We start from the raw sequence: 15,146 nt of genomic DNA, 5'->3' as shown, positions 1-15,146 counted from the left end.
AGCCCAAAGCCTTGGGATCCTACACCCGCGTGGGAGACCCAGAAGAGCTCCTGGCTGGTCTGGGAAAGCAGTCAAGGACGGCCCAAAACCTTGGGACCCTTCACCTGCGTGGGAGACCTGGAGAAGGCTTCTGGCTGTTGTAACCATTTGGGGAATGAACTAGCGAATGGAAGATCTTTCTGTCTGTCTCCAAAGAAAATAAATAAATCTTAAAAAATGAGAGAAAAGAAATCTCAGAGCATCCCTGCAAAGGAGAACTGGTGGCTGTCGTGCAGCTGTCACAGCTCCAGGGACCCGGAGGTTGTGTGACGTGCATGGGGTGTGGGTGCCCAACCTATCAAGATGGCACAGAGCAGGCCACAGTGGAGAGTGAATGGCAAGCCCTCAGGGGACCTGTGACACGACAGAAGTGAAGGGAGCGTCAGGTGCGAGGACAAGGCGTGTTCCCCGCAGCTGATACGTGCTTGCCCGTACGTGTGTGCATCTGCGCGGTGTCTCTGTTCCAGGTTCCTGGCTCTGAGCCTCCTCTGCTCTCAGAATCTGCTGCGCCGTGGGCGTGACTCATCACTGATAAGGGGTAGGGAGAGGAGAGGCCTCTGAGAAGGAGGGGATCCAGACAAGGCAGGGCTGAGTTAGCTTCAGGGTGAAGGCTGCTCACCAGTGAGAGCCAGATGGGGAGGGAGGCTGGGTTCTGAAAGTTCTCAAGCTGTGAGGGTCCCAGAGCTTGTGGCTCTTGGCAGTGCTGGGGTCTGGGAGCACCTGTGGCTTTAGGCAGCCCCTTTGTTTTGCTTCCTTCAGCTTTGCACATTGGCAGTATCGTAGCCAATGAAGTTTATCCGTGGGGCGATTATTGCTAATTGAAAAAAATTTCCCAGGCCCAGCGGCGTGACCTAGCGGCTAAAGTCCTCGCCTGGAATACATCAGGATCCCATATGGGTGCTGGTTCTAATCCTGGCAGCTCTGATTCCCATCCAGCTTCCTGCTTGTGGCCTGGGAAGGCAGTCAAGGACGGTCCAAAACCTTGGGATCCTGCACCCGCGTGAGAGACCCGGAAGAGGCTCCTGGATCCTAGCTTCGGATCGGCATAGCACAGGCCGTTGCGGTCATTTGGGGAGTGAACCGTCGGACAGAAAATCTTCCTCTCTGTTTCTCTTCCTCTCTGTATATCTGATTTTCCAATAAAAATAAAATAAATCTTTAAAAAAAAAGAAAAATTTCCCATTTTGCTTCCTTTATAATAAGTCGGTAAATGATAGCCAAGTGTTTCCCCGAGTCCCAGCAAATTATGGGACCAGAGGATGAGGACTTGGTGGTAGTATCCCCTGATTTATAGTTGGTCCAGCCGAAGTGTGGGTAACCCAGCGCCCTGTTTCGGGCTGGCATCTGAAGAGGGGCTAACCTCTTTGCTTGTGAGATCTGATGCTGTTTGCCAATAAGATGGCATCATAACCATGTCATGGGCTTAAGCCTCAATGCTGGAGTCCTCACAGCCGGGGTTAGGAGCGAGTGTCTAGCACAGCAGGCAGACCCTGTCTGGGCCCGGGTTAGGCCACCATCTCTGCTTTGGTTCCGGCTTCCTGATGCTGGGCACTCAGGCTGGCAGCAGGGATTGGCACAAGCACCTGGACCCCCACCACCCATGTGGGAGACCTGGATTGAGCTCCTGGCTCCTGGCTTCAGCCTGGCCCAGCCCTGGCTGTTGCAGGCATTTGAGGGATGAACTAATGGAGGGGCGATCTCTCTCTCCTCTTGTCTCTCAATCTGACATTGAAACAAATACAATAAATTCTAAAACTGTAAAACAACAATAAACCAGTGTTGAACAAACGGTCCTGGCTCTGCTGGCCATTCCCAGCCACTGCCACACGACAGGTCACTCATGAGGGTTAGTGTTGGAGTCCAGAAGCCCAAGGTCAAAGCTCTTAGCAGGTTCAGGGTCAGACAAAGGCCTGTTTCTCATGACCAGCACCTTCACTGTGTTCACAAAGTGCACAGGGCCAGAAAAAGCCCCGTGGGGTGCTTTCACAGATGCTCAAAGGGGCCCTCCCCACCGTGACTTGATCACAGCCTCAGCGTCCGCCTCCGCACGTCCCTGCTGTGGGGGTTCGGCTTCAACAGACACTGGGGGTGACTGACCCAGCACGCAGACTCTAGCGGGTGCTGCTGCAGGCCACACGGACTCGCGGTACCTGCTCTCACGTGAGAGTGCACGCTGGCCCCAGCAACGCTCAAGTCTGAACGGGAGGACAGGTCCCTGGGGGTGCTTTGGCTTTCAATGCCACACACTCCGGGAGCCACATCGATGCACATGACGTGGGATTTGGTCCAATTCCGATCAATGGAGGGAGCAGCCAGGCAGCCAAGATGCCGCTTGCAACAGATGCATCCTGTGTCAGAGTGCTACGGTCCGAGTCCTTGGAGCTGCTTCCAGTCCAGTCCAGTTTCTTGCTAATGCACACCCTGGGAGCAGCAGGTGAAGGCTCAGGCAGCTGGGTCTCTGTTGCCCATGTGAGAGACCCGGATGGAATTCCTGACTTCGGCCTAACCCAACTTGGACTGTTGCAAACATCTGGGGAATTGACTCGGCAGGTGAGAAATCTCTGTCTCGCTGCCTTTGAAATAGTTAATAATAATAATAATAATAATAATAATAATAATAATAATAATAATAATAAGCTGAGGACAGCATGGCACTGGTGGGTGCCAAGCAAGGGGAATGAAGTAACCCAGGAGTTGGCGTTTGGCTCAGTAGGATAAGCAGCTGTTTGGGAACCCTGTATCCCATATCTCAGTGCCAGCTTGAGTCCCAACACCTGCATTCATTCCAGTTTCCTGTTAATGTGTGCCTGGAAGACAGCAGGTAATGGTTCAAGTACCTGGGCCCTTGCTATCCACATGGAAGTCTCAGAGGAGATCTAAGCTCTAGGCTTCAGGTTGGCCGACCTTGGTATTTGGGGAGAGTGAACCAGCAGATGGTAGATTCTCTCTCTCCTCCATCACGCTGCCATATACAAAAAATTGGTCCTGGCAAAGCAGCCTGGTGGTTAAAGTCCTCTCCTTGCTTGTGTTGGGATCCCATATGGGTGCCAGTTTGTATCCCAGCCATTCCACTTCCCATCCAGCTTCCTGCTTGTGGCCTGGGAAAGTAGTCCAGGACGACCCAAAGCCTTGGGACCCTGCACCTGTGTGGGAGACCAGGAAGAGGCTCCGGGATCCTGGCTTCGGATTGACTCAGCTCCAGCTGTTGTGACCATTTGAGGAGTAAACCAACAGATGTAAGATATTTTTCTCTGTCTCTATAGATCTGACTTTCAAATAGAAATCAATCAATCAATCTGTAAAATATATGTAGTGTATATAATAAAAATGGACAACAGACCTAAATAGACATTTCTACAAAGAAGACATAGAGGTTTATGGCAAAATGCTCCCCATCACCTATCCACAGGGAACTACCAAAACCAGTAATGAGCTATCACTCCATCCCAGTAAGAACAGCTGTTATCTAAAAAACACAGTCGGTATTGGCAAGGACATGGAGAAAAGCAAACCTCTGCCTACTTTGGGAAGGAATGCAAGGTAGTACCCACAATCAAAAATAGAACTATCATGTGATCTGGCTAGCCTGCTACTGGGAAAACGTAAGATGGAAATGAAGCCAGCCTGTGGGAGAGACTTCTGCAGTCCCTCTGTGTGCTGTGGTCCTCTCCCCGACAGCCAAGACGTGGGAGCAGACCAAGTGCCTGTGAGCTGATTCAAGGGAGAAGACAGCGTGATGTGGCAGTGGGACAAGCCTGCGACCAGCTGATCCCAAAGCAGAGTGCCACTGCACCTGCTGCCACTCCACTTCCCATCCAGCTCCCTGCTGGTACACCTGTGAGAGCAGCAGAGGACAGTCCAAGTACTTGAGGCCCCCCACCCACAGGGAAGACCCAGAGAGAGCTCCTGGCTCCTTGCTTCGACATACGGTGTGAACCAGAGGGTGAAATCTCTCTCTGTCACTCTGCCTTTAAAGTAAATAAATAGATATTTTTAAAAGATGTATTTATTTTTATTGCAAAGTCAGATATATAGAGACAGGAGGAGAGACACAGAGGAAGATCTTCTGTCTGATGGTTCACTCCCCAAGTGAGCAAAACGGTTGGAGCTGAACCAATCTGAAGCCAGGAACCTCTTCCAGGTCTCCCACACAGGTTCAGGATCCCAAGGCTTTGTACCGTCCTCGACTGCTTTCCCAGGCCACAAGCAGGGAGCTGGATGGGAAGTGGAGCTGCTGGGAGTGCATACAGGATCCTGATGTGTTCAAGGCAAGGCAAGGACTTTAGTCACTATGCCACCACACCGGTCCCAATAAGTAGATTTTTTTAAAAAAAGATTTATTTTATTTTTATTGGAAAATCAGATATATAGAGAGGAGGCAAGACAGAGAGGAAGATCTTCCTCCGCTGATTCACTCCCCAAGTGAGCGCAACAGCTGGTGCTATGCCGATCTGGAGCAAGGAGCCAGGAACTTCTTCCAGGTCTCCCACACAGGTGCAGGATCCCAAAGCATTGGGCTGTCCTCAACTGCTTTCCCACGCCACAAGCAGGGAGCTGGATGGGAAGTGGGGTCGCCAGGACTAGAACGGGTGCGCATGTGGGATCCCGGCGTGTGCAGAGTAAGGACCTTAACCATCACACTATTGCGCCGGGCCCAGGCATCCCCAGTTTTAAGGTTGTGTACCAAACCTCCTTCTACCTCCCTCCCATAGGACCATCCCAGATGAAGTGTAATGCGGCTCCCTGCGAACTGGGGGCTACATGAGTTTATGGTGGGGCCCTCAAGGTCCCCCATGTGTTTCACCAGTATAGTGAGCTGTCAGAGGGGCATCTGGGATTTGAACCAGTGTCCATATGGGATGTTAGCGCTGCAGGCAGAGGGTTAGCCTGTTAGATCAGCATGACAGCCCTGGTAGCACTTTTTATGGAGCCTGAGCTTTGTGCCTGGCACACACGCATGAACACACATGTGCCTCTGTGTACCACTCACCATCACCTCCCCACCCTACAGATGGAGCAACTGAGGCTCAGGCACGCTCAAGGCCTGGGCCCAAATCCCGCAAGAGGCATGAGGGGCATGCGTTAGGATCACGCAGTCTGAGGGGAACATGGCTCAAGAACCTGTAAGGGCTGCCCTCCACGCCTTCACCTGCTGGGTCTCAGCTGCGTGGCCATGTCTCTTACCAGTTTTGTTATGTCCACTTACACACACTTATAGGCCAGGGGTCCTGTCTGGACAGGTGTATGCACATAGGTGCTCCACTGGGCCCTAAAATTGCCCCCTCTTGTGCCCCATGGCATGCTCCCAGAAGGGGGTGTGGGGCTGAATCTGTATCAAGAGCTTTGATTTCTGATCCTCTGCTCAAGTTCCCTGGACAGGTGCCCGTCCGTTCCCCCAACCCCTGGCCGCTCCTGAGCAGTGGGGCAGTGGGACCTGCAGACCCTCATCCTAACATGCCAGCACCTGAGCCACTGCGGGCATTCTCCTTAGAAAATAAACATTTGCCCTTGCCAAGTGGAAATGGTTTCAAAGCTCAAAAGCTACTGCTGTAGATTTGTCGAAATCGGGTCAATATTTGGCTCCCAGCTACAGACCCAGCACCAGGATGCAGAAAACAGCTACAGCCGTGGGTGCCCCTTAGGCCAGGAATGGAGCAAGGATGAGACATGAGACAGGTATCCAAGTGGGCGAGATGCACAAACGGGCACCCAAGTGGGCCTTGCAGCAAGCCGTCACGTAGGCAGCCACCTGTGACACCAGCATTGCAGATGAGCCCCACTTTGGGTCCAACTCTCTGCTAATGTGCCCGGGGAAGGAAGCCGAAGGTGGCCCAGGTCCTTGCGTCCCTGCCACCCATGTGGGAGACCTGGATGGAGTTTCCAGGCTCTTGCCTTCAGACAGCCCACTGAGAGTGGCTGGACTGGTGTCTTGCGGGCCTAGGCCTCCCATTGGCCACTGTTCAGAACCTATTTCCAACCACATCAGCCCCTCCGTGTGTGCTGGGCATCCTCTTTGGGGTGCACGGTGCCCCAGTGAGCCAGGCCTGGGAGCTGGTGAGGGCAGCATCCTTGGGGACCCTCTAAGCAGTTCTGCCCTCTCTTCCCAAGGCAAACTCCCCAGGGGTTGGCAAAAACCAAGGACCAGGATTCTTGTCCCTTAGACAGATTTTAGGAGTCCACAGAGGGGTGCTCTACCATCCTGGCCGAGTGGGTCACCCCCACCCACCCAGTCACACAGGCCCACCAGGAGCCAGCGGTGGATGCCAGAGCCTGGAAGGGGGCCACTAGGAGAGAGCCCGGGATCTGGGAAAGCACAGAGCTGAGCTGGGACAAGGACACCGCCTGCCTGGGACTCCTCCTGGCACTGTAGCCAGGGCCCTGGGCACCCTGGGCGTCTGCTGCAAGCCAGGCCTGCAGTTACATCACTATCCCCCTGAGCCTAGCCTTGCCCACAGGCGACCTGTCCCCAGCCCTGCACAGAGGGGAGGCACACAGGCTCCTCCTATCCCCACCTCTGGGTATCGGGGGATTTGATGAAAAAGGGTTCAATCAGTGGGATTGTGAGGGGTTGGGGATGGGAGAGGGTGGGGGCTGCACCTCAGCAGGGAGTCCTGGAGGCCGCGTTAGCATCCTGTGCTCTCCCGCCCACCTCACCCATCCGCTAAGGGAGGCAGATTGGCATGCAGGACATTGGCAGCCTGACCCCTGGACACGGCCTCTACCCTTGGAGAGTTCTGGATCTTGCCATTCCTCCCAGGGAGGGGAGTGCTGCTAAGACACCCTGAGGTAGCTGTCCTCTCCCCTCTCCCTTGTAGCAGGTTCCTGCCTGCCACCTTCAGGGTGTGTGCCAGCACTGGGGCAAGGAGTGCTGGGTTGCTTAGCCAGGAGGCCACCATGCCCACAGGCCTGGCTCCCTCCTAGCCTGGGTCCTTGGCCAGGTATAGGCACCCAGCAGCCTCCCACCCCACCCGCCCCATACAATCTGGGTGGAGTTGTAGCCAGGGGATGCTCGCCCAGGCCTGGGACCGGGCTCTTGCATCTGCCAGGCCCTCTAAGGTCGCGTCTGGCCTGGCTTCGGCGGAGCCGAGGACACTGGAGGTTGGCCAGAGGCCCCGTGGGCCGCCAAGGAGCTTCCTCCACGCCAGCAGCAGCAGCTCCTCTTGGGCACTTGGGAAGTGCAGGTGTGCCAAATCCCCTCTTGGGAGAAGTTGTGTGGCCAGAGAACAGGACCACTCCTACCTAGACAGGCAAATATTTTCACAAACATTCTTATCTGTTCTCCTACCAACCTGTTTGTCTTTCCTAAAGAAGCCAATTTAGTTTTTTGTCCAGGAAGCTCTCTTTGCCCGCCCCTCTTACAGTAAAATACATAGTAAGTGATTTTTTTTTTAATATAGAAAAGGAAATTTATGTTTTTTTAAATACATATACAGGGCTCGGCAGCATGGCCTAGCGGCTAAAGTCCTCACCTTGGACGCGCCTGGATCCCATATCGGCACCAGTTCTAATCTCGGCAGCTCCACTTCCCATCCAGCTCCCTGCTTGTGGCCTGGGAAAGCAGTTGAGGATGGCCCAAAGCCTTGGGACCCTGAACCCATGTGGGATGCCCGGAAGAAGCTCCTGGCTTCGGATCGGCATAGCATCGGCTGTTGCGCTCACTTGGGGAGTGAATCATCGGACGGAAGATCTTCCTCTCTGTCTCATCTCCTCTCTGTATATCTGACTTTCCAATAAATAAATAAATCTTTATTAAAAAAAAATGAGGAAAGAATGAAACTCTAAATATAGGTCCTTTGATTAGCATAAGGTCAATGGGGACAGCCAAGACTGTAGGAATAATAGAAGGCCCTTTTGCAAGACATTATTATGGACATTAACCTCCAGCTCACATTGAGTAAAAGGCCAGCCTCACAGTAGCAAACAATGCCTGGATGGATTAGAATTCTTCCGCAGGGTGGTCAGGTGTCCACGCAAAAGAAGGTGGCGCTGCATTCAGGTGGTTGTAGAGACGTCCACCGGGCCCTGCCAAACAGCGGAAGTTCCTTGCAGCCCTGCCTGCAATGGAACAATACTCTTCACACCTTCGTGTCCCCCACATCCACTGCATGGACCCCAACACCCCCTCTCTGTATATCTAACTTTGTAATACAAATTTTTTTAAAAGATGCAAAATATCTTGGGGCTGGCACAATAGCTCAACTGACTTATCTTCTTCCTTGTAAAGCAGACAATCCACAGAGGTACCAGTTTGCATCCCAGCTGCTCCCCTTCCCATCCAGCTCCCTGCTTGTGTCCTGGGGAAGCAGTGGAAGACAGCCCAAGGCCTTGGGACCCTGCACCTGCGTGGGAAACCCAAAAGAAGCTCCTGGCTCCTGACTTCGGTTCGGTCCAGCCGTCGTCGCGGCCACAAAGGGAGCGAACCAGCAGGTAGAAGATCTTTCTGCCTCTCCTCCTCTTTGTAAATCTGCTTTTCCAACAAAAATTTTAAAACTTTTTTTTAAATGCAAAGTATCTCATTACTAATTTGTATGTTGATTATATATTGAAATGTGTCAGGTAAATCAGATTAAATGGAATATATTACTAAACTGAACTTCACACGTTTGTTTTCACTCCCTTAGTATCTATTAGAGATTTATAAATAACGTGTAGTTCACATTGTGTCTTTGGGTGCTTTGTTTTAAAGATTTTTTTTTTTTTATCTGAAAGGAAGATTTACAGAAAGAAAAGGAGAGACAGATTTTCTATCCATTGCTTCACTCCCCAAATGGATGTAATGGCCAGAGTTGGGCAGATCCAGAGCTGGGAACTTCTTCCTGGTCTCCCACGTAGCTGCAGGGGCCCAAGGACTTGCACCATCCTCTGCTACTTTCCCAGGTGATTAACAGGGAGCTGTATAGGAAATAGAGCAGTCGGGACTCAAAACCCGCACCTTTGGGTCTACTTTTACTAAGCAATATCAGCATGTCTCTAGTGGTAGGCCCTTGGCAGCCTGGGCAGCAGTGGGTGGAGGAGGAAGAGGAGGCGCAGGGCCAGTCCGCAGGTTGCTGCTAAGCCCTTCTGGGCTCCCAGCTCCACTTGGCTGCATCCCGCCCTCCTCCACAGGCCAGTGGGGCCAGCAGAAGGGTGGACAGACTTCTGGGTCCTGCTGCCAGAGCTCCGGGAACTCAGGGAAGGAGCTCCGTGTGGCCAGGGATGTGAAGCCAGCGTGGCCAGGGGCCAGGAACCATGGTTGGCCCTGGAGAGCCGTTCCCATGGCCAAGCTCACAGACGGGCTTTGCAGCTGCCCGGGGCTAGGCCTCCCTACCCGGCCCCTCCAAGTCCTTTCCCGAGCCCCTCTGCCGGTCCTGCCAACACCATCTGGCCGAGGTGGAACAGGCACCCTGGCTGGCCTATCCCCTCTACCCCCTCTCATTCCCCAGGCTTGGCTTGATTGAAAAAACTTTTCTTGCTGATCATTTAGGTCCCCAGGCTGAGGTCCGACCAGTGCACAAGGCTGTCCCGAGGTTCCAGCAGCAAAATAAACAGCAGGCGTGGGCGGGCAGCTGAGGTTTCTGATTAACAACCCACACCTGGCCACTGAGAGGGCCGGGGCCAGCAGGGGGGTGACCCAGGGGTGACCCGTGTGGCTGATAGGAACTTGACAGCTTTATGGTTTCTGTAATACTAACCAGACCTGCACACAGTTAAACAACCTTATCTAGCATTCCTGCTCCTTCTGCTACATAAACTTGCCCGTCGTCCTCACCCTCACACTCTGGCCGTGCCGTGTGTGCCAGGCTCTGTGTTAGGACCCCACAGATATGTGGGCAAGCCTTCATTCTACTGGGATGAACTAGAGTTCCAGGTGTGGTTAGGATCTGCTGTCGGCAGGTGAGGGAGCTGGGGGATGAAGGGGTCGCAGAAACTTGCCAAGGGCCACCCAGTGAGAGCTTCCTCGGGGTCTCCCACGTAGGTGCTTCTTTCCCAAATCGGGGGCTGGGCTGGGTCTCCTGCCCCTCAGACACTGCCAGCCAGTCCAGCTCCATGTCTCTTGTCCCAGACCCAAGATGTGCCTGACTTGGGCCACAACAGACAAGAAATGACGACCAAATTTGTGGGGAAAAGGAAAGCAAAGTCCAGGGCCCAATGGGCACCCTGTGTCAATGGCTGTGGCTGAGGTCATTGCCCAGGCTGATGGGCTGGTATGGAGCGGCGGGCGGAGCCGGATTTTACACGAATGAGAAAAGAAGTAAAGGCATTTCAGAGAGTGGAGGAGGTAAGTGTGTCTGGGAACGGGGTCCCCAGGAAGACATTGGCAGGCTGAGCATAGCCAGGGGGCTTTTTTTTTTTAAAGATTTTATTTCTCTTTATTAGAAAGTCAGATATATAGTGAGGAGGAGAGACAGAGAGGAAGACTTTCCATCTGCTGATTCACTCCCCAAGTGAGCACAAAGGCCAGTACTGCGCCAATCTGAGGCCAGGAGCCAGGAGTTTCTTCCAGGTCTCCCATGCAGGTGCAGGGTCCCAAGACTTTGGGCCATCCTCAACTCCTCTCCCAGGTCACAAGCAGGGAGCTGGATGGGAAGCCCATATGGGATCCAGGTTCATTCAAGGAAAGGCTAGGCCACTGCGCCAGACCCCACCCCCACCCCCCAGCCCACAAAACAGCATTTTATTCTTACATTTTTACTCATTTATTCAAGAGGCAAAAAGACGCATAGCCAGAGATTCCACCTGCTGTCTCCTAGGGTATGTATTAGAAGGGAGCTGGAGTGGAAGAAGTAGGTCCTTGGCCTTGAACGGAGGGATGCAATGTCATCCCAAGCAGCGATGTTAGCCTGGCACCAAAGCCCACCACACATGGGGACTTCAATACGGTGAGTGCTACAGGTTGGAAGTCTGCCTTGAACCTGAACCCCCAAAGTGGAGGAGGGACCAGGTGAGACATGGGAGAGGTGATCGTGTCCCAGCCTCACGAGGGAGTTGATCTGTTAGCCCCAGGTTCGCAGCTTTCTTCAAGTGTGGCTGTGTTACCCTGCCGGCTTGGCCAGGTCTCTCCCCAGCTCCCTGCCTCTCACCACGTGGTGCCCTGTGACGCCTGGGCACTCTGCCAGTGGCCAGGTCGTCACAGATATAGCCCGGAACTGTGGGCCAAAACAAACCTCTGGTATACTGGTTGGGACATTGCTAGGGACACCCACATCCCGTGTCACAGTGCCTTGGTGCAGCCCCAGATCTTCCACTTCTGCCCCAGCTCTCTGCTCACGCACACCCAGGGAGGCAGCAGAGTATGCAGCTCAAGTCCTTGGGCCCCTGCACCGTGAGAGACCTGGATGGAGCTCTTGGCTCCATCAGCTCCAGCTGTTGTAAGCATTTGGCAAGTGAACTAGTGGGTGTCCAATCTCCATGTCTGTCTCTCTACCTTTCAAATAAATAAAAAATTAAGAATAAAATAAACCCTGTCTTTGCCATGTCCCTAGAACACAACACTGTCATCAGCAACACAGTGCAACCAGGACAGATGGTTCCTGTGGAACTGTCCCTGGTGCCCGTGTCAGGCTGGGAGGAAGTTGCTGTCTCCATCTCCTGCCCCGATGATCCATGCAGCTGGGTGCTGGACAAACTGAGGCGCTCTGGGACAGGGCACTGGGCATGGGGCATGAGCCTGAGCCAGTGTGGCAAGAGATGCAGGTTCTGTGCCCAGGCCAGGCGCCCTGACAGATGGCTCCCCTCGGTGTGAGAGGGCTGGGGACAGCATACGTGGAGTGTGTGCTGCAAGCCAAGGCCCTAAGGCCTCCCAGACAGCGGCCATTTGGGTCTCATACTCAGAGTGGGCCTGGGCTGCTGCTCTTGACTCTCTCGGGTCATGCCAGGCCTCATCAGATGCAGCCCCTGGTTTCCTTCTGACGCCAATCTCCCTGGGCATCCTGTCCCTGCAGGTGCATCCTGAAGAGCAAGTCCCTTTGAGTGAAACGCTACACTGAGCACTGAGTTTGCTTGCTTTTGAAAAACTTTAAAAGTGAAAATTACACCAGGGTACCCAGGGACTGGCTCCTGGTCACAGCGCCTGGAGTGTGGAGGTCAGCCAGGCAGGACAGCCCATTGGTGTCCTGCAGGGTGCAGGGAGGATCAAGAGTGGCTCAGCTCCAGACAGACCCTGTTGGTGGCAGGCAGGTGTTGGCAAGGTTGGCAGCCTCTGGGGAGGGAGAGCCAACCTGTGCCCACTTCCCATGAACCCACAGCCCAGCTGAGCAGTGGGCAGCGCTGCCTTCCTACAGTCACATGGGTCCCAGGCATAGGTGAGGACAGACTGACCATAAGCGGATGATTGGCTGGTGGCCTAGCTGAGTTCAGTACCTCACTGGACACACAGGGGGCCTTTGTGGGCTTCTGCTAGGGTCCACTCACAAGAGCCACTGCGGGCAAGGTGAGCCTTGGAGGCCAGAAACCACAGGACTGTCTGTGTCCCGCCACCCCCCCCCCCATTCATCTCAGGCTTTTGGCCCCTTTAGGGATGTCCTGGGTGTTTCCATCTTGTCGCTTCAGCATCATGATAGGAGTGATGAAGGAGCTGGACTTGGAATAGGCATCAGAGCAGGCTGGAGAGAGCCAGGAGCAGACAGGCTTATGCCAGATGGATCATGGGAAGAGGGCAGAGACTTGGGCATGTGGTCTTGGGCTGAGCATCTCACTGTAGCCGCCCGTTCTATTCCCATTCCAGAGGAGGAAGGCGGCTTGGATACCACACCTCAGGGCGTGGGGATGCAGAGAGCGATGCAGGTTCATGGGCACCTGCGGCCCCAGCGTCCCATAGCAGAGTTCTAATTTGGAGTCCTGGCTGCTCCATTTCTAGTCCAGCTCGCTGCTAATGCGTCTGGGGAAGCAGCAGAGGATGGCTCAAGTGCTTGGGCCCTCTGCCACCCATGTGGGAGAGCTGAATGGAGTTCCAGGCTCCTGGCTTTGGCCTGGTCTCGCCGTGACCATGGCAGCCATTTGGGGAGCAGACCAGAAAGTGAAAGATCTCTTTCTATAATGCTGCTGCCTCTTAGCTCCTGTTCCCCCTTGGAGCTTTTCCAAGGCAGGAGCCGAGAGGGGCTTAGGGACTTCTGGCCAGGCAGAGGGCATCGCTCAAGGAGCCTGGGTTTAGCCTTGCCCTGGCCAAAACTCCCCAGTAGATACCTGGCCACCACCTGTCGGGCACTCGTCTACCTGGGGTCATGGCTCAAGGTCAGTGCCCCCTACCATTCCAGGCTGGCTTCTGCCTATTTGGACCTACTCCCTCTAAACCCCACACCCCCCAGCCCAACATGCTCCCTGCCTTGTGGCCAGCCCCAGGAAGGCCTACCTCCCTGAGCTGGAAAGGCCAGTGTCTGCTGGGGTGGTAGGGGTCACCTCTTCCCAGGTTTCCCCCACTTGCAACACCACATCACTGCCCACCCCCCTTTCCAGATGGACAATGCTCCACCATGCTGGGGAGCCCACCCCCTTGCCTGCCTGGGGAGGGCCCTTCCCCCACCACACTCCTGCTCTCTGCACCCTGGCAGCCAAGGAGATGAAGCTGGAGGGAGGCCCCCAAAAGAAGGGGGACAAGTCCCTTCCTTTGAAACCCCCTGCCAGGGGGAACTTCAGTGGGGGGCTGAGCTACCCTCCCAGCCTCCCCCAGTCCTGCCTGTCTCTTGGGGACCAAGAAGGTGTCAGGAAGGTCTCCAGTACTGCTGGGGGGACAGGGATCCTCCCAGCCCCAGTGCTATGCTGGTGGAGGGGGTGGGGGCACCCATGGGTGCAGGGAAGCTGTCTGAGTACCTGCCGGTCCGGGCTTGCCCCAGCTCAGGCCCTGAGGTCATAGAGATCTCTTGGAAACCCTTTCCCAGGGGAGTTGTTCACAGCACACAGACCTGGCAAGGTATTAATCACTGAGCTAATTGGAACCTGAGGTGCTGCAGATGGCCTGGCCTATGGATGGATGGATGGATGGATGGATGGATAGATGGATGGATGGATGGATGGATGGATGGATGGATGGATGGATGGCGGGAGGAGGGGGACACGTGGGGGGTGGGTAGGATGGACTGCCAGCTGGCCCAGCAAGCTGCTTGTGGAGGTGTCCCAGGTACTCTCTTTCCACCCCTCATCCTGGCCCAGGGTTCTCTCTGGCTGGGAGAGAATTTAAGTAGAAGGCTTCTTAGGCACTTGGGGACAGAGCGCTTTGCTATGAGGAGTGACTGCAGAGGGACCCTGGCTGGATGCAGCCCAGGCAGGTGCTGGGTTCTTCTACTCCTTACCATCTCGCTCTGAGCCCATGGTGGTGAGTGGGGTGGGAGTGGGGATACATTGGGACCAAGTGATTTCTCAGAGGGTCCTCAGGGCTTCCTGTCCCAGACTTCCCCCCCTCTGGCACAAGTCATGCTCAGCCCCCGACCCACTCAGGGACAACTCTGGCTACTTAAGGCAGAGGCAGCAGCTCTTGGCAGGTGGCTGTGGCGGGGGGTGGGGGGAAGAGGGTCCCAGTCCTGCTCTCACCCTGCTGGCTTCCATACCTGCAGGTTCCACCGCCCCTGCCCCGGCCTGCCGGCAGCTTCCTGACCTCTCCCAGCACGGCCTCCTCCGTCCACATTTTAAGCTGCCCATGGCCTTAACTGTCCCTATCATCTGCTCCTCCCTCTACACGCCCCCTCCTTGGTCACAGGGAATGAAATTGAAGGCCACTTCAGGTGGCGGTTTGCTGCAGTTCTTAGCACACCATAGAGGAATGACTGGTTTGAAACCAGGCTCCATTCTCTGGCTCATGCACACCCCCTGAGCCTCGGGCCCGGGACCCCACACGGGAAACTCACACGGAGCTTCAGGCTCCTGGATCCTGCCTGGCCTGCTCTGCCTGTTGCAAGTATTTAAGAGATTTTTCTCTGTCTCTCTCTACCTTTCAAATACAATTTTTTTAATTTATTATTTTTTTAATTGCAAAATCAGATATACAGAGAGAAGGAGAGAAAGAGAGGAAGATCTTGCATCTGTCCATTGATTAGCTCCTCAAGTGACAACAACGGCCAGAGCTGAATTGAACTGAAGCCAGCAGTCAGCAGCTTCTTCTGGGTCTCCCACACCGGTGCAGGGTCCCAAAGCTTTGG

General features: G+C 54.5%; 1 non-coding gene across 1 annotated transcript; it reads left to right on the top strand.

Annotated features, from left to right (window-relative positions):
* Positions 1 to 796: 796 nt before the first annotated feature.
* Positions 797 to 938, top strand: LOC121149510. Its single transcript, XR_005882672.1, has one exon. It is a non-coding gene; the product is annotated as a U4 spliceosomal RNA (small nuclear RNA).
* The last annotated feature ends 14,208 nt before the right edge of the window (positions 939 to 15,146 follow it).

Source organism: Ochotona curzoniae, unplaced genomic scaffold, assembly GCF_017591425.1.
Source record: "Ochotona curzoniae isolate NIBS_2020 unplaced genomic scaffold, NIBS_Ocur_1.0 scaffold_4701, whole genome shotgun sequence".
In the NCBI taxonomy this organism is placed as follows: domain Eukaryota; kingdom Metazoa; phylum Chordata; class Mammalia; order Lagomorpha; family Ochotonidae; genus Ochotona; species Ochotona curzoniae.
The sequence above is the reverse complement of the archived record's forward strand: the minus strand, read 5'-3'. Positions and strand labels throughout refer to the sequence as shown.